At 35.9% G+C, this 26,134-nt stretch overlaps 1 long non-coding RNA gene across 1 annotated transcript in view; it reads left to right on the top strand.

Annotated features, from left to right (window-relative positions):
- The window catches only part of LOC141410772 (uncharacterized), a 201,065-nt gene that overhangs the window by 94,408 nt on the left and 80,523 nt on the right, over positions 1–26,134 (top strand). The window lies entirely within an intron of this gene.

Below are 26,134 nucleotides of genomic sequence, written 5' to 3'. Positions count from 1 at the left end.
GACATTCTTGCTAAAGTATATCCCCCAGTATGTATGTCACACTTAAGACGATGCAAGAGGAAGTTTGGAAGGCTTTTGGAAAATCCCAATAAATTCTGGGATGAATTAATAAAACTTAGGTTGTCCTTCTCCCTTACTTGACAAAAAGTGATCGTAGTCTTTGCCCATTTCTATACTGCAGATGAATAACCTTGAATAATTGCTAGGGCAAGGGGAGTGGATAATAGATATAAGTCATCCATCTAGATAATAATGTGTACAAGTTTTGGAAGTTAAGTCATTCCAGACAGGAACTGGGGTGAGATTATAGTCATGGGTCCAGAGGGAATACATGAAATACCCTATCTCCTGCTTAGCTATGTAACTTTATGAAAAGCTACACAGTTAACCAAGAATAACTACAACAAGTTCCAGGAGGTCACTTAGAAAAAGAATGAACCTCTACCCAGGAAATTAACCATTCTGAAATAGGAATGGATTCCAGAAATCCTCCATCTATGCAGTCATATAACACTGAAGGTAAAGGAACAGAGGATCCTACTGTGACATAAACACTTCCTAGGGCATCTTGCACCACAAGAATGTGGGTGTAGGAAGATGCAATTTAAAATACATGAAATTAGAAGTTATTATATCAAAAATTCTCCCAATCATCAAATGTGCAGAATTAAATCCAAGAGATTTAGTTCTCATTGATGACTGAGTGAAAGATGCTTTATCCTGTCTGTAATGTATAAATAGGGGAAATTACAAAATGCACAATTATGAATACATGACAATTTTTACTCTTGATGGGAGTCATAATAAAGTTAATTAGAATTCTTGGGTCCATAGAGTAAAAGTGCATAGATACACTATCAACATTGTATGCTTATGGGTGACATTAAATATTTCATAAATCAGAGTATTGGATCACCTCTTGGTGTATATGGCATTTCTCATGTTTATTGCAGGCAAACACCAAAATTTGTGTCCATATGGAGAAATGGGAAGAAAATATAAATGTTTTAATGACAAAATTTTACTCATTAGACAGTAAAGAAATACAAAATTTTAAAGTAACTGTAGTTCACACATACACAACTCAATACACACGACACTAATTTTAAATGGCATCAAAATTTCAATTGCATGTGATTTAAATTCAAAATAATTTTATATATGCTTTATGAATTATACCCAAATCATTTGATAGAAGTACAAAACATAGATGCATCTCTCTCCCCCAAAAAATTATTGGCAAAGAGGATTAAAATGTCAAAGACTCTATTTAAATATGGAACAATTATGGTAAAAAATTACAAAAATATTATACCCACAGTGGGCATACATTGAGACATTTCTTTGAACATCAATTTAAACACAACAATGAAAAATAGAAGTGTAAAATAGGTAAAATGTGTGTGGGAGGGGTATTAGTGTGGGGGGTGGGTAAATGAAGGAGATTAAGTTGATGTAATGGCTTACAGTAGATGGGTATCATATACGTATATGAAACAGAACTAATAAACACTTGCAATTGCTTTAAGTGGGGTGGGGACAGGTTGAGGGGTAGAGACAATGGGGACAATGCAACTAATGTACAAGTCTAATTAGAATTGTCCCTTTGAATCCCTTCCTATATAACGAATTATATGCTAATAAATATAAAAAATAAAATTGTACCTTGTAGCTTAAAAAAAATAAAAGACAGTTTTGTATTAGTCAAAAAATGTGAAAATAATGGAAAGAATAAAAATTTTGAACAATGATAATAATAAAATTGACAATTGAGTTGATAAAGAAAATTATGAGAACAAAGGTGTAGCCAAACAGAGGTGGGAGGTGGGGAAACATACACTTTAAGTGATCTGAGTATGAAGAGCAGTAGTTTTGTTTAAATAACTTCCTTGACTGATTAGTATGACGATCTTTAATAGGTACTCTAGTGAGCAATAACATTATTCATTAGTAAATGAATAATGTATTATTTATTTTCAATCTTGGAGCTAGAAACATTTACAGAGAATCAAAGAGAATACATAAGGGAAAAGGAAATGATTCCCAAACAGATGTTGAGAAAAATATGAAAAATGTTAGCATTCGTAAAAGATCTTTGCTAGCTTATACAATCTTAAAGGTTCCTTGTGTTTTTATCAACTGATTAATAACAAAAAAGGCCTTATTTACATTAGATCTTCAGAGAGGGTGAACACATTTAGAGCTCTTATAAATCATGAAGACAATAGACAACGAAAGTTATATTCACTTTCATTTTTGAAAAATCGAATCAAAGTTCAGTGTCTTGTGAAGACAGTACAGAACAATCCATTCTATTTTAAAGTGTGAAAAGAAGTAGGTGCAGCTATGTTGTAAGTGAATGAGGTTTACTCTTCAGAGGTCTTGATGCAAAAGACTTTTTGGGTAAGGGGAATGCTATGATAATGGTTGAATGTGATCAACATTTGGCACAGCACTTTCAAAAATTTTCCAGTTAAAGAAAACTGACTTCTTTATTCAAAAGGGTTGATGAAGAATTAAACAAAATAATAGGAGTGTATAACCAAAAAGAAGTGGTGAATAAAATAGGAAAAGCAGACACAACGGCTGGGGATATAGACCAGTGGTAGAGCAGTTGCTTAGCATGCACAAGGCCCCGGGTTCAATCTCCAGCACAATAAGAAAAAAGAAAAAGAAAAAAGAGGCAGGGCAAGATGATAGGTTAGAAAAAAGCTTCTTCTGTTTGACTCTGTACATGAAATTAACAGAGTCAAGGTAACAAAGGAGAGACTATATTCTCAAGAGAGAGCAATGTAAATCCTGAAAGAGGGACAGAAAAATTGAAAAGCATACAGAAACAGAAAGGAGACAGGGAAAATTAGCTTCAGTCCTTCTCCCCAGAGGTGCAGGGAAGGAAAGCTGAAGACACAACCACCACTTTAAGCAACTCTGGTGAGAGGCTGGCAGACCTAGTTGCAGAATAAGCCTACACTTCCTGCAAGACATGAATCCAGTGGGACTTGCTGTGATAATGATTATTCCTTTTTTAAAATTTTATTTTATTTTACACTTTTATTAGCATATATTAGTTGTATAGGAGGATTCAATGACATGTGTTTACAAAGTATCTTTTTTTTTATTTATATGTGCATACAAGGCTTGGGTCATTTCTCCCCCCTGCCCCCAACCCCTCCCTTACCACCCACTCTGCCCCCTCCCTCTCCCCCCCACCCCCTCAATACCCAGCAGAAACTATTTTGCCCTTATCTCTAATTTTATTGTAGAGAGAGTATAAGCAATAATAGAAAGGAACAAGGGTTTTTGCTGGTTAAGATAAGGATAGCTATACAGGGAGTTGACTCACATTAATTTCCTGTGTGTGTGTATTATCTTCTAGGTTAATTCTTTTTGATCTACCCTTTTCTCTAATTCCTGGTCCCCTTTTCCTATTGGCCTCAGTTGCTTTTAAGGTATCTGCTTTAGTTTCTCTGCGTTAAGGGCAACAAATGCTAGCTAATTTTTTTAGGTGTTTTATCTATCCTCACCCCTCCCTTGTGTGCTCTCGCTTTTATCGTGTGCTCTCGCTTTTATCGTGTGCTCTCGCTTTTATCATGTGCTCATAGTCCAATCCCCTTGTTGTGTTTGCCCTTGATCTAATGTCCACATATGACGGAGAACATACAATTTTTGGTCTTTTGGGCCAGGCTAACCTCACTCAGAATGATGTTCTCCAATTCCATCCATTTACCAGAGAATGATAACATTTCATTCTTCTTCAAGGCTGCATAAAATTCCATTGTGTATAGATACCACATTTTCTTAATCCATTCGTCAGTGGTGGGGCATCTTGGCTGTTTCCATAACTTGGCTATTGTGAATAGTGCCGCAATAAACATGGGTGTGCAGGTGCCTCTGGAGTAACCTGTGTCACAGTCTTTTGAGTATATCCCCAGGAGTGATACTGCTGGATCAAATGGTAGATCAATGTTTAGTTTTTTGAGTAGCCTCCAAATTATTTTCCAGAGTGGTTGTACTAGTTTACATCCCCACCAACAGTGTAAGAGGGTTCCTTTTTCCCTGCGTCCTCGCCAACACCTGTTGTTGGTGGTGTTGCTGATGATGGCTATTCTAATAGGGGTGAGGTGGAATCTTAGTGTGGTTTCAATTTGCATTTCCTTTATTGCTAGAGATGGTGAGCATTTTTTCAAGTGTTTTTTGGCCATTTGAATTTCTTCTTTTGAGAAAGTTCTGTTTAGTTCACTTGCCCATTTCTTTATTGGTTCATTAGTTTTGGGAGAATTTAGTTTTTTAAGTTCCCTAAATATTCTGGTTATCAGTCCTTTGTCTGATGTGTAGCTGGCAAATATTTTCTCCCACTCTGTGGGTGTTCTTTTCAGTTTAGAGACCACTTCTTTTGATGAACAGAAGCTTTTTAGTTTTATGAGGTCTCATTCATCTATGCTATCTCTTAGTTGCTGTGCTGCTGGGGTTCCATTGAGAAAGTTCTTGCCTATATCTACTAACTCCAGAGTATTTCCTACTCTTTCCTGTATCAACTTTAGAGTTTGTGGTCTTATATTTAGATCCTTGATCCATTTTGAGTTAATCTTGGTATAGGGTGATATACATGGATCTAGTTTCAGTTTTTTGCAGACTGCTAACCAGTTTTTCCAGCAGTTTTTGTTGAAGAGGCTGCTATTTCTCCATCATATATTTTTAGCTCCTTTGTGAAAGACAAGTTGGTTATAGTTGTGTGGCTTCATATCTGAGTCCTCTATTCTGTTCCACTGATCTTCATGTCTGTTTTTGTGCCAGTACCATGCTGTTTTTATCATTATTGCTTTGTAATATAGTTTGAAGTCAGGTATTGTGATACCTCCAGTGTTGTTCTATTGACTGAGTATTGCCTTGGCTGTGTGTGGCCTCTTGTGTTTCCATATAAATTTAACGGCAGATTTTTCAATCTCTTTAATGAATGTCAGTGGAATTTTGATGGGAATTGAGTTAAACATGTAGATTACTTTTGGGAGTATAGACATTTTTACTATGTTGATTCTACTAATCCATGAGCATGGGAGATCTCTCCACTTTCTATAATCTTCCTCAATCTCTTTCTTCAGAACTGTATAGCTTTCCTTGTAGAGGTCAATCACATCTTTTTTTAGGTTAACACCTAGGTATTTGATTTTTTTTGAGGCTATTGTAAATGGAATTGTTTTCATACATTCTTTTTCAGTTTGCTCATTGTTAGTGTATAGAAATGCTAATGATTTTTCTATGTTGATTTTATATCCTGCTACTTTGCTATAGCTATTGATGATGTCTAGAAGTTTCTGAGTAGAGTTTTTTGGGTCTTTAAGGTATAGGATCATGTCATCTGCAAATAGGGATATTTTGACAGTTTCTTTACCTATTTGTATTCCTTTTATTCCTTCTTCTTGCCTAATTGCTCTGGCTAGGAATTCCAGTACTATGTTGAATAGGAATGGGGATAGTGGGCATCCTTGTCTGGTTCCTGATTTTAGAAGGAATGGTTTCAGTTTTTCTCCATTAAGTATAATGCTGGCTGTAGGTTTGTCATATATAGCTTTTATAATGTTGAGGAACTTTCCTTCTATTCCTAGTTTTCTTAGAGCTTTTATCATGAAATGGTGTTGGATCTTATCAAAGGCTTTTTCTGCATCTATTGAGATGATCAAGTGGTTTTTGTCTTTGCTTCTGTTAATGTGGTTTATTACATTTATTGATTTTCGTATGTTGAACCACCCCTGCATCCCTGGGATGAAGCCTACTTGGTCATGGTGAATAATCTTTTTGATGTGTTGTTGAATTCGGTTTGCCATTATTTTGTTGAGGATTTTTGCATCAATGTTCATTAAGGAGATTGGCCTATAGTTCTTCTTTTTGGAGGTGTCTTGGCCTGGTTTTGGGATAAACCAGGCTTCATAAAATGTGTTCAGCAGTTTTCCTTCCCTTTGTATTTTGTGGAACAATTTAAGGAGGGTTGGTATCAGGTCTTCTTTAAAGGTCTGATAGAATTCTGCAGAGAATCCATCAGGTCTTGGACTTTTCTTTTTGGGGAGACTCTTGATTGCTGCTTCAATTTCATTTTATGTTATTGATCTATTCAGGTGATTAATTTCCCTTGGTTCAGTTTTGGATGATCATATGTATTTAGAAATCTGTCCATTTCTTTAAGATTTTCAAATTTATTAGAATATAGGTTCCCAAAGTAGTCTCTGATGATTTCCTGGACTTCCATGGTGTTTGTTGTTATCTCCCCTTTTGCATTCCTGATTCTACTAATTTGGCTTCTTTCTCTCCTCATCTTAGTCAGGTTTGGCAGGGGTCTATCGATATTGTTTATTTTTTCAAAGAACCAACTTTTTGTTTCATTAATTCTTTGTATTTTTTTTGGTTTCTATTTTGTTGATTTCAGCTCTTATTTTTATTATTTCTCTCCTATTTGTTTTGGGATTTGCTTGTTCTTGTTTTTCTAGGAGTTTGAGATGTATCATTAGGTCATTGATTTGGGAGGTTTCAGTCCTTTTAATATATGCACTCATGGCTATAAACTTTCCTCGCAGGACTGCCTTAGCTGTGTCCCATAGGTTCCAGTAGGTTGTGTTTTCATTTTCATTGAGTTCCAGGAATTTTTTAATTTCCTCTTTTATTTCATCGATGATCCATTCTTCCTATGTAAGGAGTTATTTAGTTTCCAGCTCTTTGCATGTTTTTTGTCTTTACTTTTGTTGTTGAGTTCTACTTTTACTGCATTGTGATCAGATAGTATGCACAGTATAATTTCTATTTTCTTATATTTGCTAAGGCCTGCTTTGTGTCTTAGGATATGGTCTATTTTGGAGAAGATTTCATGGGCTGCTGAGAAGAATGTATATTGTGTAGAAGTTGGATGAAATGTTCTGTAGACATCAACTAGGTCCATTTGATCTATTGTATATTTTAGATTTCTTTATTGATTTTTTGTTTGGATGACCTATGTATTGATGATAATGGGGTGTTAAAGTCTCCCACAACCACTGTGTTGGCTTTTATATATGCTTTTATGTCTTTCAGGGTATGTTGGATGAAATTGTGTGCGTTGACATTGGGTGCATACAGGTTGATGATTATTATTTCCTTTTGGTCTATTTCCCCTTTTATTAGTATGGAATGTCCTTCTTTATCTCGTTTGATCAATGTAGGTTTGAAGTCTACTTTGTCAGAGATAAGTATTGCTACACCTGTCTGTTTCGGGGGCCATTGGCTTGGTAAATCTTCTTCCAGCCTTTCATCCTAAGCCTATGCTTATTTCTCTCGGTGAGATGGGTCTCCTGTAAGCAACAAATTGTTGGATCTTTCCTTTTAATCCTTTTGTCAAGTGGTGCCTTTTGATGGGTGAATTAAGTCCGTTAACATTAAGTGTTAGTACTGATAGGTATGTGGTGATTCCTGTCATTTAGTTGTCTTAGTTGTTTGAAGGTTTGATTGTGTGTGCCTAAGTTGAGGTTACTCTCTCCTTTCTTGCTTTTTCTTTTCCTGTAGTTTGGTGCTGCCTGTCTTTTCATGGTTAAGTTGGGTTTCACTTTCTGTGTGCAGAATCCCTTGAAGAATCTTTTCTAGTGGTGGCTTTGTGGTCACATATTGTTTTAGTTTCTGCTTATCATCTGCTCCATCTATTTTGAATGATAGTTTTGCTGGGTAGAGTATCCTGGGGTTTAAGTTATTTTCATTCAGTGCCCAGAAGATCTCACCACATGCTCTTCTTGCTTTTAATGTTTCTGTTGAGATGTCTGCTGTGATTTTGATGGGTTTACCTTTGTATGTTACTTGTTTTTTCTCTCTTACAGCCTTCAATATTCTTTTCCTAGTTTCTGAACTTGTTGTTTTAATGATGATATGCTGTGGGGCAGTTCTATTTTGATCTGGTCTGTTTGGTGTCCTGGAGGCCTCTTGCACCTGTATGGGAATATCTTTCTCTAGATTTGGTAAATTTTCTGTTATTATTTTGTTGAATATATTACACATTCCCTTCTCTTGCACCTCTTTTCCTTCTTTGATGCCCAGGATTCTCAAGTTTGGTCTTTTGATGGAGTCGGTGAGTTCTTGCATTTTCTTTTCACAGGTCTTGAGTTGTTTAATTAATAGGTCTTTGGTTTTTCTTTTAATTACCATTTCATCTTCAAGTTCTGAGATTCTGTCTTCTGTTTGTTCTATTCTGCTGGATTGGCCTTCCGTTTTGTTTTGCAGTTCTGTTTCATTCTTTTTTCTGAGGTTTTCCATATCATGAGTGGTTTCCTCTTTAATGTTGTCTATTTTTGTCCTGAGTTCATTAATCTGTTTATTCATTGTGTTCTCTCTTTCACTTTCATGTTTATACAGTTCTTCTATGGTTTCCTTTATTTCTTCTTTTGCTTTTTAAAATTCTCTATTTTTGTTGTCTTGGAATTTCTTGTGTCTCCTGCACATTTTGGTTGACCCTATCCAGTATCATCTCTATATAATTCTCATTGAGTACCTATAGTATGTATTCTTTTAAATTGTTCTTGTGGGCTTCATTGGGTCCTTTGGTATAATTTATCTTCATTTTGTTGGAGTCTGGATCTGAGTATAGTTTTCTTCATTCCCCTCTGGTTCCTGTAGTAATTTTTTGCTGTGGGGAAACTGGTTTCCCTGTTTTTTCTGTCTTCCTGTCCTTGTCTTTGGTGTTGTTACTGTCCCTGTACTGTGTGCAATTAAGTATTTTCTAGCTTATAATAATAACAGTGGTAATATTTAGAATGGAAGGGTTAGCAGAGATGGAAAGCAAGAAGTTAAAGGAAAGGGAAGAGCAAATAAACAGACAAGAAGGAGAAAACAGAACAAGGAATCAGACAAGAAAGTTTCAAAGGTATAAACAGGGAGCATTAGTGTACTAATTAACAGTAAGCTGAATAGGCATTAGAGAGACAGAGAGAGGATTGAAAATAAAAACTAAAAAAAAAAGATAAGAATAAAAATAAAAAATAGGTAAATGAAAGAAATATCTCTATATAAAAATAAAATAAAATAAAATGAAATGAAAAATAGAATATTTAAAAAAAAAACCCAAAACCCAAAAAACCTCCAAGTTCAAATGCAATGAAGTTTCAGTCTTAATAATTTGGGTGTCCATCTCAGTCTCCAATCCTGGAGATGGTGCCTCAGATGTTGTTCTGTAGTTGTCTTGTCAAAGGGGATGCATAAAGTAGAAGAAAACTACACACACACACTCACAAAAACCCCACCAAGTGTCCCAAGTTCAAATGCCATACAGTTTCAGTAAGTTTTTCAGCATGCAGGTGTAATTCGGTTGTTCTCTCATCAAAGGTAGGGAGAAAAAGAGAAGAAAGGAAAAAAAAACAAAGAAAAGAGTCTGGAGACAGTTCTGAGAATGGTATCTGCAGCTGTGGCTTGCCTGCCCACTGCTCTCAGCCTGCTGTCGCTGGAGGCGTTATTTATGCAGATCTTTCGGGTGAGCTTAGCACTCACCTGGCCCTGCAGGAGTTGTTACTCAGAGTTTTCCTGTGAGCCTCTGCTACAAGCTTTCCCCTTTCCAAGCACTGGGAAAGGTAGCACTGCACCGGCATTCTCAGGACTGCGTGTTTATTTACAGTTCATGTTGGAAGTGGGTCTTCCCCCTTTTCTGTGCTTTTTTCCTCCCACTGCCACTTTTATACAATGTATCTTAATTAGATTCACTCTCTCCATCATTTTCTCTTAATTCCCTTGCCCCTTCTTAGAAAAATTTTAACAGGCCTCATTGTTCTTTTTTTCATATATGCATACAAATATCATCAACCATATTCAACCCTTTCACCCTCTCCATTTATCCTCCCTCCTTTCACTGACAGGACCTGTTTTACTTTCCTGTCCCTTAACTTTCTAAGTGCATATTGTTCAAGGGGGTTTCACCATGGTATTTCACACATATATATTGTTCTTTAATCAGATTAAGTCCTCTATTACTTATTCTTTCTTTATTCCCTGCTCCCCTATTATTCAATAGCTTTCAGTGGATTTTGTTATGCTATCTTCCTACACAGATGCAATGACTTTAGATATTACTCACTCTATCATTCTCTTTTCTCCTCCTTCCTCCTAGTCCCATCAGACAGACTCTCTATTATAATCATGTTCTCTCTCTCCTATCTGTCTATCATCTATCTATCTATCATATATCTAAACACCTATCATCTATCTAAACACATATCATCTAAAAGATCATATATGTATTTATGTATATTTTTATCTCAAATAAGTAACCTAATGATGTACTTTAAGTTCCTCAATAAACAAGAACAAACTCAAAATTAGAAAGTAGAAAGAAATAATAAAGATTAGGGGAGAGGTTCATTAACCAAAGTTAGACTCAAAAATATTAAAAAATTGATGAAATTAAAAGCTGGTTTATTCAAAAGATAGATACAATTGACAAAACCCTAGCCAAACTAACCAAAAGTAGGAGGAAGAAGAACCAAACCAATAAAAATACAGATGAAAAAGGGGATATTACAACAAAACCAATGAAATCTAAAGTATAATTAGGGAATATTTTGAAAAAATATATTCTCTTTTTATGTATCCAAACTTAATTTTTAAATTTTTTTCACTTATGCTTATAACAACTCTTCAAATATGTTTTATTTCCATTTTTTCATAGTTTACATTTGCATTGTACACATTGTTTTTTGAAAAACTGAACACTTTGAGAAATAAATAAGTGTACAAAGAGTTTTAAAATGCATTACCTCATTTCTTTTCATCAACAAAGATATTTTTGCATCTGTGAAAACTTATATTCTTATAAATTGGAAAATCTATAAGAAATGACAGAAATTTCTAGGTGAATTTTACCTACTAAAATTGAACCAAGAATATATAAGCCATTTAAACAGATCAGTAACAAGCAAAGATACTGAAGAAATAATAGTCTCCCAAGAAGGAAGGGTCCAGGACTGGATGGATTTACTCTCAAGTTTTACCAAATCTTTAAAGAAGAATTAACACCAATCTTCCTCAAACTATTTTAAAAAATGGTAAGGGAATAAGCCCTACCAAACATATTCTATGAATCCAGTATTACCCTGATGCAAAAACTTGATAAGGATATAGAAAATTACAAATCAATTTCCTTGATAAGTATTGATGCAAAAATTCTCAATAAAATACTTGCAAACAGAATTCAACAATACATTAAACATATCACGCACCATGCCTAAGTTGGTTTCATTCCTGGGGCACAAGGATATTTCAGCATTTTCAGACCAATAAGTGTAATACAGCAAATAAATAGAGTCAAAGGCAAAAATTTTTTGCCCATTTCATTAAAAATATGAGGGCAATGAGATGACCTGACCTCTCTAAACCTGTGAAAGTTCAGTCACATTGCTACAGTAACATTTTAAAGATTCTGAGGCATATTTTTACCACATGCAAGAGAAGACTACAGGCAAATGAATTTTAAAATTTCACAAGATGTAAAAACCTTATTTTAATTTATCAGTTACAGAGACATTTTAGATTGTTTTCAAAAATAAGTGGAATATTAGAATTTTGATTTTGATGTTCATAAATGGTATCTTCATTTGTCCATCTACATGTCCTCAAAAGAAATTCAAGGAAACTAAGTATAATTTCATCAAAACTAAAACAAGATGATATAGTCAAGTGATGGAATAGTACAAAAATATTCAGAAATGAATTATAACAAATTGTCATATAATATCAAAGTCATAATTTCATATATGAGACATAATTTGAATAGTAGTAATGAATTTGCACTTTTATTTGTTGATGCATTTAAATGCAGGGAATAAATATGCACATTAGAAAAAACTTAAAAATTATAACCTTCATGGTAATTTATTTGCTATTATTACTGTGTAACAAAACTTGAAGTGCACAGAAGTACTTTACCTCATGTATTTTTAAAAATCTGTGATTTTTTTCCTCCTAATGTGGGTATAATGTGAAATTTTTTAGTAAAAGTACCAATTAGAAGTTGTAAATGTTAAATAAATTATTCTAAGCTATTAATAAAAATTTTCAATTAATCATGCCATTCCTTAACAAATAAAGTGATAGCATAAATTTATTGATGTATAATGATATGTAAGATGTATAAAGAAATAATAAAATAGTAGAGCTAAATATTTAGGATATAAAATTATAATTATTATTATTATTATTATTGGCAAATAGGCAGCTAATAAAATCAGTACATTACTTTTTGCTTTTAGTGATACTTGTTAATTGCCAATTTTTTTCTCCTCTTATTTTATTGTCTTTACACTTACTTACATGTGTATACATTAGACCACTCCCCCTCAGCCCCCAGAATCCAGGCAGAACATATTCTGCCCTCTTCTTCTCCAACTTTGTTAGAGAAAACATAAGAGATAATAAAAAAGACATACCATTTTTGCTAATTTGGGATAAAGATAGTTGTACAGAGAGATACCTACCATTGTTTCCATGCACTTCTGTATTGCAACCCACATTGGTTCATTTCTACCTGATCTCTTCACTACTTGTTGGTCCCCTTCCCGTAGTGGCCTCTGACAAATTTGGTTACTTTATTTACTCCTCAACAGGGAGCACATCAACCACATTCAAGGTTTAGGTTTCCTTTCTTTTCCCTATTTCTCCCATGTGTGTTCTCCCCTTAATGTTTGACCCATGTCCAATAATATTACTGTATTTGGATTAGGTCTGTAATCCACGTATGATGGAGAACATGCAATTTTTGGCCTCCTGAGCCTTCCTAACGTCACTTAAGTTGATGCTCCTTAGTTCCATTCATTTACTTACGAATTACAAAATTTCATTGTTTTCGTGGTTGAGTAAAATTCGATTGTGTATAAATACCACATTTTCTTGATACATTCATTCATTGTGGGGTATCTTGGCTGTTTTGATAGCTTGGCTATTATGAATAGTGCTGCAATAAGCATGGGTGTGCAGGTGCCTTTGTAATCATCTGAGTCGCATTCCTCAGATATATCCCTAAGAGTGGTATTGCTGAATCATATGGCAGATTTATGTTTAGTTTTTTAAGGAACCTCCATGTTGTTTCCAAAGTGGTTGTACTGGCTCACATTCCCACCAGCAGTGTATGAGGGTTCCTTCTTACCCACATCCTTGCCAACATTTGTTGTTGGTGGTGTTTTAATGATAGCTATTCTTATAGGAATGAGGTGGAATCTTAATGTAGTTTTGATTTGCATTTTCCTTATTGTCAGGGATGGTGAGCATTTTTTCATGTGGTTTTTGGATATTTGGACTTCTTCCTTTGAAAAATTTCTGTTTAGTTCAGTTGCCCACTTCTTTATTAGTTCATTGATTTTTGGGGAGTTTATTTTTTTGAGCTCCTGTAACAGAGAGGAGGATCAAAAGAAAACTGACTAGGCCTGAGTCTTGAGAAAGTAGCAGGGAGGTAGGGCTGGCATAGCAGAGAGATAAAACCTGAGAAATCTGAACATGAGGAAGGTCATGTAGCATCAGAGAGGGGAAAGTCATGTAGCATTAGGATAAAGTAGCCAATAAAATTAAATATAACCGTATATGGATTAGACCTTGCTTTTTGCTTCTGTAACATGCTTCCAAGGGTATATAAGGTGAGACCCTTTTGTTTTCGGGGCTAAGCTTTTGGACATGAGTCCACTGAGTTTGTGCTGGCACAATAAAACATTGCTTCCTGCTAATTGCCTCAAGAGTCCAATATCTCAGCTAGCAAACTCCTGCAACATTTCCTGGGGGCTCATTTCCTGGATTGTGGAGATGGTGAGTTATCACCTCCATTGTCACTGAGATGCATCCCCCTGGACCACCAGGAGGAGATCCCACCAGGTGCCAATGGACAGATTGAACCACAGGTGGATTCATCCTCTCAGTGAGTCAGGGTGAAGGCCTTGGATGCACAACAGAACCCAGTGAGGCACAGGAACCAGCGAGGGGTGGGGAGCACTGCTCATCAGACTGGTAAGAATACTGGTTCAAATTCAGGACTGCCTCAGGAGGCAGAAGGGGAGCCTGATCACCTCCCAATGGGACACCTGGTAACCACCACTTTGGGGGTGAAACCATGTTTGTCAGGTTCAGGGAGCAGTATGGAAGTACTGTGCTGTATGAGAGTATTTGAAAATGCGAGCTGAGATGCAGCCCAGCTGCGAAGTGGGTGAGAAGTTCCCTCCCACTCTGTGTCTGTCTGGCAGTCTGGTAATGGGAGGAGATACGTGTAAATCAGAGTAAAAACACTTCTTTGGAGTATATGATTAATAATTTTAAAAAGAGATTTAATGGCAATTACAGAGTTAAGGAACTCCTAACAAGCTAAAGGTCCTTTGTGAAGTAGATTGGCCTGCTTTTGGTGTAGGATGGCCCCTGGAAGGGTCACTAGATAAAACTGTGATTAATGAAGTTTACAGAGTAATTGTAAAAGGAAAAAAAACCTAACACCTAGGAGAATGGGAAAAGCAAAGAGGCTAAAATTGGTCTTCAAAAACTAGACTTTGTTGTTTATTTAAATTCAGGTGGCAATTTATTGGACAGATTGAGGAAAAAATCAGAGTCTTTCAATCTTGATGGGTAGCTTTGGTGCCCCAGTTTGCACATCTTCATCCAAAATGGGTATCCTGAAGGAGGACTGAGGCTCAGCACTAAATGAGCTCTCACAACAATTAACACATGAAGGCTGGACTTGCACTGATACATAAAGTCTGGTCTGACTTGACAAAAAAGGAATGTTTCAGAAGGCTTGTGAATGTAGAGGGAGAGAAGTGGAGAAATGGAAACAAAATTGGCATGAGGTCTTCATTGATGAAGTGAGGAGAGAGAGAAAAAGAGAGAGAGAAAGGAGAGAGTGAAGGAAGAAAGAGAGAAGCGAGGAAAAAAGTGGAGAGAGAGAGAGAAAAAGAGAGAGAGAGAATGTCATAAAATGTTTAAAGACAAAAAAGGATGAAAGGTTTAATACACTCTTTCAGTTGAGTTTTTATGACTTAAAAATAAAAAGTAAATAGGAAACAATTTAGGATGTTAAAATATGCCAGAAATACTGAAATGCTGGCATCTTTACTTCTAGGGAGCATAAACAGGGAGAACCTACCTAAACCTACCTAAAAGGGTGAGAAAAAAGGAGCAACTTTGACTGTTGCTGGTAAAACAACAACAACAACAACAACAACAACAAAAAAACAACTGTTCCAAAAGGTTGGTCTGTTATTGAGACAGTCATGAGATACTTATGTTTCCCTTGCTATCTGATGGTGTGCTCAGTGTGTATGTATGTATGTTATCATCTTCAAAATGGTTCTTAAAATGCTGCCATAAGGTTAACATGATACTCAAGGTTACAAAAATCCAGAGTATTTTAAAGATCTCTGTTATAAACTCCTTAGGCTTTTTACACATATATATGTAAACATCTTGAGAATGGTTCTTATTATAGAGTCAATGTAAAAATTATCACTCTGTTCTGCTACTTTTAAAAAATAGGTTATCAAACTTATTTCAAACAGGTCTCACTAGGATGCAGGCATTTATGGGTTAACACTCCAGCTCAGACCAGAAGAAAAAAAAAGAAGAAAAGGGGGGCCACAGCCTGCATCAAAAATTTTGAAATTTTGGTAGTTAAAGAAAAGACATTCACAAGTTTCATTCTGTCACAAGTACAATCTGGAATTAAATTCTCTCTTATAATATATAGGTCTATTAACAAATGGGCTTTCTATAAATTACTTTTATACAAAAATAATTTCAAGATTGCTTTCTTTCTTGTTTTTCATACAAATGTAAGGCTCTAAATTGAAAGATTTTAGGAGTTATTTTCAACAAGTAACAAAAATATATAAAAGGTATTAAGGGCATGGTTTTTAAAAAATAAAAGGTAAAAGAAAATACTCTTAAAAAAAGATAAAGACAAGCTCCCCCCAAGGGATACAAAATAAGTTGTCATAAAGATACAAAGTAAGTCATCATAAAAGATGGAGCTTATAGATGCTTATGTAAGTGATTAACTAAAATGCAGTTACATTAATGGTTTTGTAAGGTCAAACTTAATATACTGATGTTAAACTAAACTTAATTCTCTAAGTTCATAACAACAAGGCTATCTATAAATATTGTATTGTTTTTGATAACAGTTACAAAAAAATTGTCTTAAAATGTTTTTTGTTTTGTTAAGATAATAGTCAGGAATTTTTGATGCAACAGGTTAATCCACAAATTTGTCAAGAAAACAAGAGTTTATTAAAACACAAAAAACCAAGAGGCAGTTAAGCACAGGGAATACTGCTGCACTGATGTGACAGTGAGAACAAACTTACTTATGTAAAGCCAAAGTGCACCCTCCAGATAGTATAAAAAAAAAAATCAAAAAAGAGCACTACACTGGAAGTCAAGACCTCCAGTTTTTATTTGACTCAACAGAGTGGAGATGTTGGTCCTACTCCTTCCACATATTAGATGGAGGCAATTTTTGCCCTGGGATGGCCAGATTGGGTCTGTTATTTTAGCGGGGCTCCATTGACTACAGATTGGTGGGATCCTGCTGTATGTCATGAGTCATTTGTTAATGCCAACAATCTGGGATGTGATCCCTTATCAATATCTGAGCCATGATTCTTGGCCGCTGTGTTTCTTAACTCCACACTTAGTCCCCATAAATATTTACCTGTGTTCTCTGGTGATTTTTATCAGGGTTTTGACTACTAAGGTAACTGAGTCATGTTCATTTAAGAGTTGGTTAACAATAAGGACAGCCATGTTAGGACTAGACCTCCTTCCCCTTACAGATGGCTTACCTTTATCTCCCTGGATAGATGCCATGGACAGTTGGGCAAGCAGTGACTTAGCTACAACTTATATCTTTCTTGGTTGCACAGCAACAATATCCCTTAGTGATCTTCCTGGTACTTTTCCACCAGCCCCCTACATCTACCTAAGCCTGTGTATGGCAATGGGCTCTAGCCCTTTTGCTGGGTTCTCCTTCCACAGGCCTCCTGCCTAAACAATAACCCTGTGCTGGTGTTTGAACCATCTCTCTGCCTCTTCCATGCCTCTTATTTTCTAACAGTTTATAAAAAACTTTCTAGATGACCTCATGGTTAAACAACTGTTGTCTTGGGAGATTCTAATGTTGTCTTGGGAGACACATATTGGTACCCCATATGTCTGTGACTGGACTATTTGTGTTTACTAAAACTGTTCTATCCCCCAACTGATGAAAAAATCCAAAGTTTTACTTCATGAGCAACAACTAAATTAATATGTATATATAACCTCTATAGAGCTGTGATGCTGTTGCTGGTTCCTATATATTAAATTTTATATTTTTCAAGTATATCAAGTCTTCTAAAATAAAAAATTTAGATAAACGCAGTAACAAAAATTTAGTGGTACTGATAGTTGTGGTTCTGTTAGTTGCTAAATTGTTCATTAGAATTTTAACCATGTCTCTTAAGTTTTTGTTATTACAGTTCTGATTCATCTGGGACATTTACAATCAAGTCCATAAAAAATAACTCTAATATTATGTGTCAACTTATGTGTTTAAGACATCTGATTTTGCTAGATTTTGTTTTGTATTGTCCTTGTCTAGAAGCCCACTGCCTAAGAGCCACTTCTTCTAAGACTCTTTGCTGCTTAAATTTGGCCAAAAGGGTCTAGTTGGCACTGACTTCCACCTGATCTGCTTGTTATTCCCCCTACAATGTGGGACCAAAACCAACCAATCAAACAGAATCCAGGAAAACGCAACCAATCAAGAAAGGTCTTCAGTCTATGGCCATACCACCCTGAACCCGCCTGAGTTTGTCTGATCTCAGAAGCTAAGCAGGGTTGGGCCTGGTTAGTACTTGAATGAAAGGCAGATCTTCAGAAGAGACTGCTCAGAGACTAGCAATTTGGAGACAAAGGGGGTAATGCCATCAAAGTTCCAATGGAGTCACTGGTGCCAAACCTCTCAAAAATAACCAAGGCCAAGAGGATTAAAGGAATAGTTCTTATGTGTGTGTGGTTATCTGGCATTAAAGCCCTTGTACACACAAACTCATATTTTTAGACAGGGTCTTCTACTAAAATAGAGACAAAATAACTATATTTACCAGCTCTAAATATGTCCTTTAATACTTAAAGATGGTAGTTTTAACTTTTTAAACGAGTTTTCTTGGACATATATACTAACAGTATATTGTTGCCAAGGTAATTCTACTCAGTTAAAAAAATATACTGTCTGGATACAAAAGAAAAAAAAAAACAGAACTAAAATGCCCAACCATTAAAACCCCAGTGGAGGGGCCCTCTTTTTGTTATCTTGTCTACTCCCACCATAGTTAAAGTAGTGGTGATTGCTCCTTGGATCCACCACAGTCAAGCCAGCTTCTCTCGAGTGGGAGTGGATCCAGCTCTTCTATGTAGGATTACCTCTGGAACCTGAGGGCCCTCCCTCAGCAGGACTCTGTTTCCCAGGAAACAACAGGGGACGAAGAATAAAGGGACAACACCCCTGCACTAGTCACCTCAGAAGCTTACTAGTCTATGCATGGCAGAAGCTTGAGGAGTCAACACTCCAACAGGACAGACAGGCTATGTTTTTCACACCAGTTATTTCACTGTAATGCATTGTCACCCCTTGTCTGTATCTGTTGCTGTAGTTCTCACCCTAGTCTTCACCATAGACTTGGCAGAAACCTATGGCTGATTGGTCTCATGGTGAAAGGTTTTTATTTGCTCTCTTCTATCTCTTTTGAGCAGGATGCATAATTACTATTTATTTTTACTGATCTGGTTTAACAAAGGATGAGATATGCAGCCCTCCTTCATAAGGGAAAGCTGCCCCTAATTGCACCCATGCCACCTGTAACCCTATAAGTTTCACTGTAATTAAGCCATCTGATTAAACACAGGGAAAATATTTCGTATAAAAATGGATAAAAAGGATCTTGATCCTGAGAGTCTGATACACCTCAAATTAGTAACCATTACCAATGAGAGTTCCTCATACCAGGTTTTTCACTCTTTTTATAAGGAGATGAAAAATGAATTTTCCATATCTGCAAAAGCTAAAAAATTGTTCCTCTCACTGGCTGATTCCATAGCCCAGACACTAAATGTCAGTTCATGCTATGTTTGTCAGGGGGACAAACATGGGAGACCATTGGGCTTGGGAAAAGGATGACAAGTGGCCTTACATGTAATGATGTTATAAAAATACAAACCCCTAAATTAAGATTGATGCTCTTTGACCCTAAGTGTGTCCAAGCATCAAGGGGAGGAATAATGTAATGGAGAGGAGGATCAAAAGAAAACAGACTAGGCCTGAATCCTGAGAAAGTAGCAGGAAGATAGGGCTAACATAGCATGAGGAAGGTCATGTAGCACCAGGGAGGGGAAAGTCATGTAGCATTAGGATAAAGTAGCCAATAAAATTAAATAAAACTGTATATGGATTAGACCTTGCTTTTTGTTTCTGTAACATGCTTGCAAAGGTATATAAGGTGAGACTCCTTTGTTTTTGGAGCTCAGCCTTTGGACATGAGCCCACTGAGTTTGCTCTGGCACAATAAAACATTGCTTCCTGCTAATTGCCTCAAGAGTCCCATATCTCAGCTAGCAAACTCCCACAATGCTACCTGTATATTCTGGTTATCAGTCCTTTGTCTGATATATAGCTTGCAAATATTTTCTCCCACTCTGTGGGTTGTCTCTTCAGTTTATAGACCATTTCTTTTGTTGTGCAGAAGTTTTTAATTTCATGTAGTCCCTTTTGTCCATCCTTTATCTTATTTGCTGGGCTGCTGGAATTCTACTGAGGAAGTCCTTGCTTGGACATATTGTTTCTAGGGTATTCCCTGCTCTTTCAGTTACCTTGTAACTACAAGATTTTGAGTCTGATATTAAGGTCCACAATCCATTTTGAGTTGATACTAGTAAGGGGTGATAGGCATGGATCTAGTTTCAGTTTTCTGCAGACAGATAATCACTTTTCCCAGCACCATTTGTTTAAGAGGCTGTCTTTTCTCCCTCATATGTTTTCGGCACCTTTGTTAAAAATAAAGTGGGTATATCTGTGTGGATTCATATCTGGGGCCTCTATTCTGTTCCACTGGTCATCATATCTGTTTTTGTGCCAGTACCATGCTGTTTTTGTTGCTATGGCTCTGTAGTATAGTTTGAAGTGGGGTATTGTGATACCCCCAGCATTGCCCTTTTTGCTCAGTATTGCCTTGGCTATTTGAGGTCTCTTGTGTTTCCTAATGAACTTTAGGGTAGATTTTGCAATCTCTTTGATGAATGTCATTGGAATTTTAATGGGTATTGCACTGAACATGTAGATTGCTTTTAGCAGTATAGCCATTTTTACTTTTTGATTCTACCAATCCATTAACATAGGAGATCTTTCTATCTTTTATAGTCTTCCTCCATCTCTTTCTTCAGCATTTTGTTGTTCTCCTTGAAGTGTCATTTATGTCCTTCATTAAGTTTACTCCTAGGTATTTAATTTTTTTCAGGCTATTGTAAATGGAATTGTTTTCCTTTATTCTTTCTCAATTTGTTTATTGTTGTATATAGAAAGGCTACTGATTTTTGTAAGTTGATTTTGTATCCTGCTACATTGCTGAAGGTGTTTATGTAGTCTAGAAGCTTTGGGCAGAATTTTATTGGTCTTTGAGGTACAGGATCATGTATTCTGCAAATAAGGATATTTTGACTATTTCTTTACTGATTTGTATTCTTTTATTTCTTCTTCTTGCCTTATTGCTCTGGCTAGGAATTCCAAGACTATGCTTAATTGGAGTGGAGAAAGTAGGTATCCTTGTCTCATTCCTGAGTTTAGGGGAAATGGTTTCAGTTTTTTCCCCATTAAGTATGATGTTGCCTATAGGTTTATTGGTACAGCCTTTATAAATATTGAAGTACATTCTGTCTACTCCTAGTTTTCTTAGAGCTTTTATCATGAAGTGATGTTGAATCTTATCAAAGGCTTTTTCTGCATCTATTGAGATGATCAAGTGGTTTTTTGTCTTTGCTTCTATTAATGTGCTGTATTACATTTATTGATTTACATATGTGGAACCATTCCTGCATCCATGGAATGAAGCAGACTTGGTCGTGGTGAATGATCTTATGTTGTTGGATTCAGTTTACCATTATTTTATTGAGGATTTTTGCATCAATGTTCATTAAGGATATTGGCCTGTAGTTCTCCTTTTTGGTTGTGCCCTTGTTTGGCTTTGGGAGGACTGTAATTCTGGCTTCATAGAATGAGTTGGGCAGTGATCCTTCCCTTTCTATTTCAATGAAAAGATTAAGGAGGGTTTGTATTAGCTCTTCTTTGAAGGTCTGGTAGTTGTGAGGTAAGGTAAGATTGCCAGCTCATGCAGGGTAGTCAGAGCTGTTTTCAGCAGGTGGCAGCTATGTTTTTCTTCAGCTGCAGCTCTGTGTGTTCAGTTCCTCCTCCAGCAAGGTGGGGCAATTCAGTTATGTCTGAATCAGTTCTGGGATCCACCTCCTGCCCTGCTTTGGGAAGTTAGCTTGCTGCTCCACTTCCTCTCTTAGCCTTTATGCCTCTACTGACCTCTGGTGGGTGCCAGCAGCTCCTGTAGGTGGTTGGCTTGTTGGCCAGTCCCCACTCTCAGGCTCTGAATCTTTATGGCATGTCACTGAGAGTTTGGCACTGAGAGCTTGGTTCCTTGCCACACTCTTGACAGTTGAGCAGTTAGAGATTGGCTTTTTGCCTCTCCTCTGTTCTTCAGGGCAGGTTCAGCTTTCCACCCCTCCTCCCATATTGGTGTTAGATTACAGTTCGCTGTTTATGGCTTTCAGTTTTGCTGGTGGTGGGGTTCAGTCTGCCCAGGGGCTGCACTGGATTATTTTCTTGGGTGGTAGGGGAGCCTCAGGTGGTGCATGATGCTCACCTGTATCTTCTGAAGTTTCATGCAGGCAGCTTTGGAGCTAGCTATTGGGGAAAATTGGTGCTGTTCTTTTCAGTGTGGCACAGCTTAGGGAGGCTTACCATTGTGAATGATCTTATGTTGCTGATTCAGTTTGCCATTATTTTATTGAGGATTTTTGCATCAATGTTCATTAAAGAGGTTGGCCTGTTGTTCTTTTTGGATGTGCCCTTGTCTGATTTTGGGAGGAATGTAATTCTGGCTTCACAGAATGAGTTGGGCAGTGTTACTTCCCTTTCTATTTCATGGAAAAGTTTAAGAAGAGTTGGTATTAGTTCTTTAAAGGTGGCTGTTAGGTGCAATTTAAGGCTGATTTAAGGGTCAGTCTTTGAATTTTATCTGCACTTAATGTGATGGTGGTTATTATTTTGTCTAGGAGCAATCAGAATTACCCAAGTGTGGCTCCAGTTTCTCAAGGAGATTTCTGAAGTCACAGAATTTAGGAAATCTGATTCCCTACCTTAGCCATTTTTTTCTCCCCAATTGCCAATTTTTAATGTGATTTCTTTTCTATGTACTATATTTCTTTTCTTTAGGTAGTCAGTCCATACTTAACCTTAATTATATATTCTTTGTTTTAAAGGAAACTTACCTAAATAGTATAAGTTTCAGGCTCTATAATACCTTCTTCTGGTTGCAAATGCTTGCAAGGTTATGAATGCTTATGTTCTATAAGTATTACTATAATTGTTGCTCCTGATGTTTGCTTGTCTTGGATATACTATTTTAGACAAAACATGAAAGCTAATTGTTGGCTAAGAGGAAGAAATCTGCAGGATTATAATCCCTGAAAAAACACACAGAATGTTAATTACAGAAACTCCTTGACTCTCTGCCTAGAAGCATTTTATGAATGGTGGCACAGAGAAAAGGATTCTAAACAAGATAGGATAGTCTTACCAAGCTCAGGAGGCAATAACTAAAGGTTGAGATTGGAGAGTTACTTGTAGTTTGCAGGGCAAAGAATCAGAAAAGAGAGCCAAATGTTTAAGTTGTATATTCATACAGTGGGACTCTGGGGCCTGGCATAGAATAGCAGAGAATCCAGAAACTCTGAACCAAATGGGGTCTGATTTATTACAAACTTTAAGGAAACAGAGTTCCAAGAAAAGTTGGAGTGGAGAAATGTCATTCAGGGCATTTAATAGAGACATCAGAATGGCTAATTTTATGTGTCAGCTTCATTACGTCAGGCCAGATTAAACATTATTTCTGGATTTGTCTCTAAGTTTCTTTCCAAATGAGATTAGCATTTGAATTGGTGGTCTTAGTTGAGGAGTAAAATCATCTTTTTTTTTTCTTTTTAAAAAATTTTATTGTTGTGCTGGGTGTGGGTACATTGTGACATTTACAAAAGTTCTTACAATATATTAAATATATCATATTTGAATTCACCCCCTCCACCATTCTCTGTTATCCCCTGAGTAAAATCATCTTATCTGCTGGGTATCTATCATCCAAACTGTTGAAATCCTAGGTAGAACACAAAGGGAAAGGAAGGAAGAATTCTCTCCTGCTTGTTCCCATGCGCCTAGGTGAGCTGCAGCATTTCTCTTCTATCATTAAACTGGGATTTACACCATTGGCTCCCCTAGGTCTCAGGCCTTCTGCCTCGTATTGAAATTTCTTCATCAACTTTCCTGAGTTTCCAGCTTGCAGACAACAGAATGTGAGAGTTCTCACCCTCCATATTCATGTGAACCAATTCCTCATAATTAGTTTATCTATCATCTATAGATCTATCTATCTATCATCTATCTATATATCAATCTATCTATGTATCTATCTATCTATAATCTATCTATCAATCATCTACCTATCTATCATCTATCATCTACACACTATTGGTTCTGTGTCTCTGGAGAACTTTCACTAATATGCATTGCCTCTGGACCAAGAATATTATAGCCTTAAAATTAAGTCTTCTTTAGATTAGCACTTCAAAAAAACTTTGAAAAAGCTTAAAAATGGTAAGGTGACCTGCCATAAAAGTACTTTTGTGCCAAAATAAAATACAACACTACTTAGAATCACCTATGTAGCATCCATAATGCTAGACAACCAATCAAATTTAAAGAAACAAAGTGTAACTTACTATCAGGAAAGCAGGCAATGAAACTGATTCAAAGGATACAGAAGTGAAAAAACTAGCAAACAAAATATTTAAAATAATAATCATAAATACATTTAGGAATTCATGAAAATGAAAAATATTAAGGAAAACTATGGAGAATATTTAACAGAGAAACAAAAACTATAGCAAAGATCCAAATGGAATTCTAGAACAGAAAAATAATATGTCTGAACTAATGAATCCATAGGATTTAAAAATTGGCATGGCAAAAGAAAAGACTTAAACCCTTGCAGACCAAAAAAAAAAATGGAAACTATGTAAGCCAAATCACTAGGGTAAATAAGACTTAAGACTGAATTTTGCCTCCAGAGACTTGTTAGAAACTATCAAACAATCAAATATATAAGTAACTAGAGATCCAGAAGCAGAACAGAGAGGGAGATTATGACAGAAAAACTCACTGAAATAATTGTGGAAGGAAAAATTTCAAATTTGATAAAAAACAAATATCCCCAAAACCCCAAATCAACCTCCAAGATCAAGAATTTCAATGAATTATATGATTCAAAATATCATAAATAACCAGAAAGAAAGAGTTAAAGAAAATCTTTTAAGGAGTTAGAGTTCAAAAGAAAAAGACACACAACAAAGAGGAGGACAGAAATGAGAATAAAAGCCTAATTCTTCTTGAGAATTGTGTAACGGAACCATATCATCAAAGGGCAGAAAACAGCTATCAACTTAGTATTCTGAATTCAGTCAATCCATTCTTGAGAAATTATTATGAAATTATGTTAATTTAGAAAAAAATAAGAGCCTGAGAAAACTTTTTGGCAACTTCTTATCAAGGTATATCTTGCTATGATCCAGAAATCCCACAAAAGTATATAGCCCAAGTGAATTGCAATCATATATCCATAAAAGACATCAATAATGTTTATAGCAGTTTAGTTCAAAACAAATAAAAACTGGCTACAACCTATTGACTATCTTTCAGTGAGAAAAATATATTAATTGTTAATGGATCTATACAATGAAATAACCCTTAAACATGCAATGATGTAAGAACAACTTAAAACAGCAAGCAGACACACAAAAAGCACAAACATTTCATTCATGTGAAATTTTTAGCTGCTAAATCTGGTGTAAGAAATTAGACTAGTAGGACATAGATTCTACAGTTAGAGAGGAGTTTGAGAACAGAATGAAAAGGAAGCTTCTAGGGTTGATCATATTCTGTATCTTGGCAAGTATGTTGAGTCAGGGCATGGATGCATGTGGTTGGTGTATGTATTGAAATATTACAATTGAAGTCTGTGCATTTCACCATTTGTACAGTGTACTCCATTAAAAACGCTGCCCATCTTATCAAGTCAATAATCTTCTGATCTGATTCTTGTTTTCATTTTAGTCAATAATTCTGAAGACAATTCAGAATTTATCTACCCCCAGTCGTGGTAGATAAAATGGTTTAAGTATAATTAAATTTCACTGGTATTATCTAAAGTGTTTCACATGAAGTTTATGATCACAAGTATATGTTGCTTCTCCTTAAAGAGTTCTATTACCAAATACTAAAAACATGTTTATTTATTTAGTTGACCATTAAGCAAATGCAATGATCCATTTTAAGGAATAATTTAATACTGTTTTGCACTCAGCAATTAACACAATTTCAAACAAACATGCTCTGTCGGCTTAATTCCCAATTCTAATGTAGCACCTCACTGGAAATGATTATACGGTGTATAAGCCTGATACTCTTTCCATCGTTTTATGACATTCAGGCTTCACACATTTGGAGATAGTTTTCTGATGTCAAATGTAGTTTTGAGTTTTCCCAAGCAGCCCATTTTTCAATGAATGAGCAAAAAGAAGCTCTTTTGACAATTTGGCTGATCGTACTAGAAATTTCAAACTGGCCCAGATGGCAAGATTCAGTGGTTGTGTAAAACAGGTAAAGCAGCATTTAAAATGCTACTGGCAGTTCTCTTCTTTTTTTTTCTTTTTTGTTGCTTAAATGTTCTCCAAAATTACAAATTATGGTATTATGTTTGTTTTGCAAATGAAGGAACCTTTTCCCACCAAAGTGATAAGTGACTGTGATTGC

Source organism: Castor canadensis, chromosome 9, assembly GCF_047511655.1.
Source record: "Castor canadensis chromosome 9, mCasCan1.hap1v2, whole genome shotgun sequence".
In the NCBI taxonomy this organism is placed as follows: domain Eukaryota; kingdom Metazoa; phylum Chordata; class Mammalia; order Rodentia; family Castoridae; genus Castor; species Castor canadensis.
Note: the sequence above shows the minus strand (reverse complement) of the source record. Positions and strands in the feature narration are given on the sequence as shown.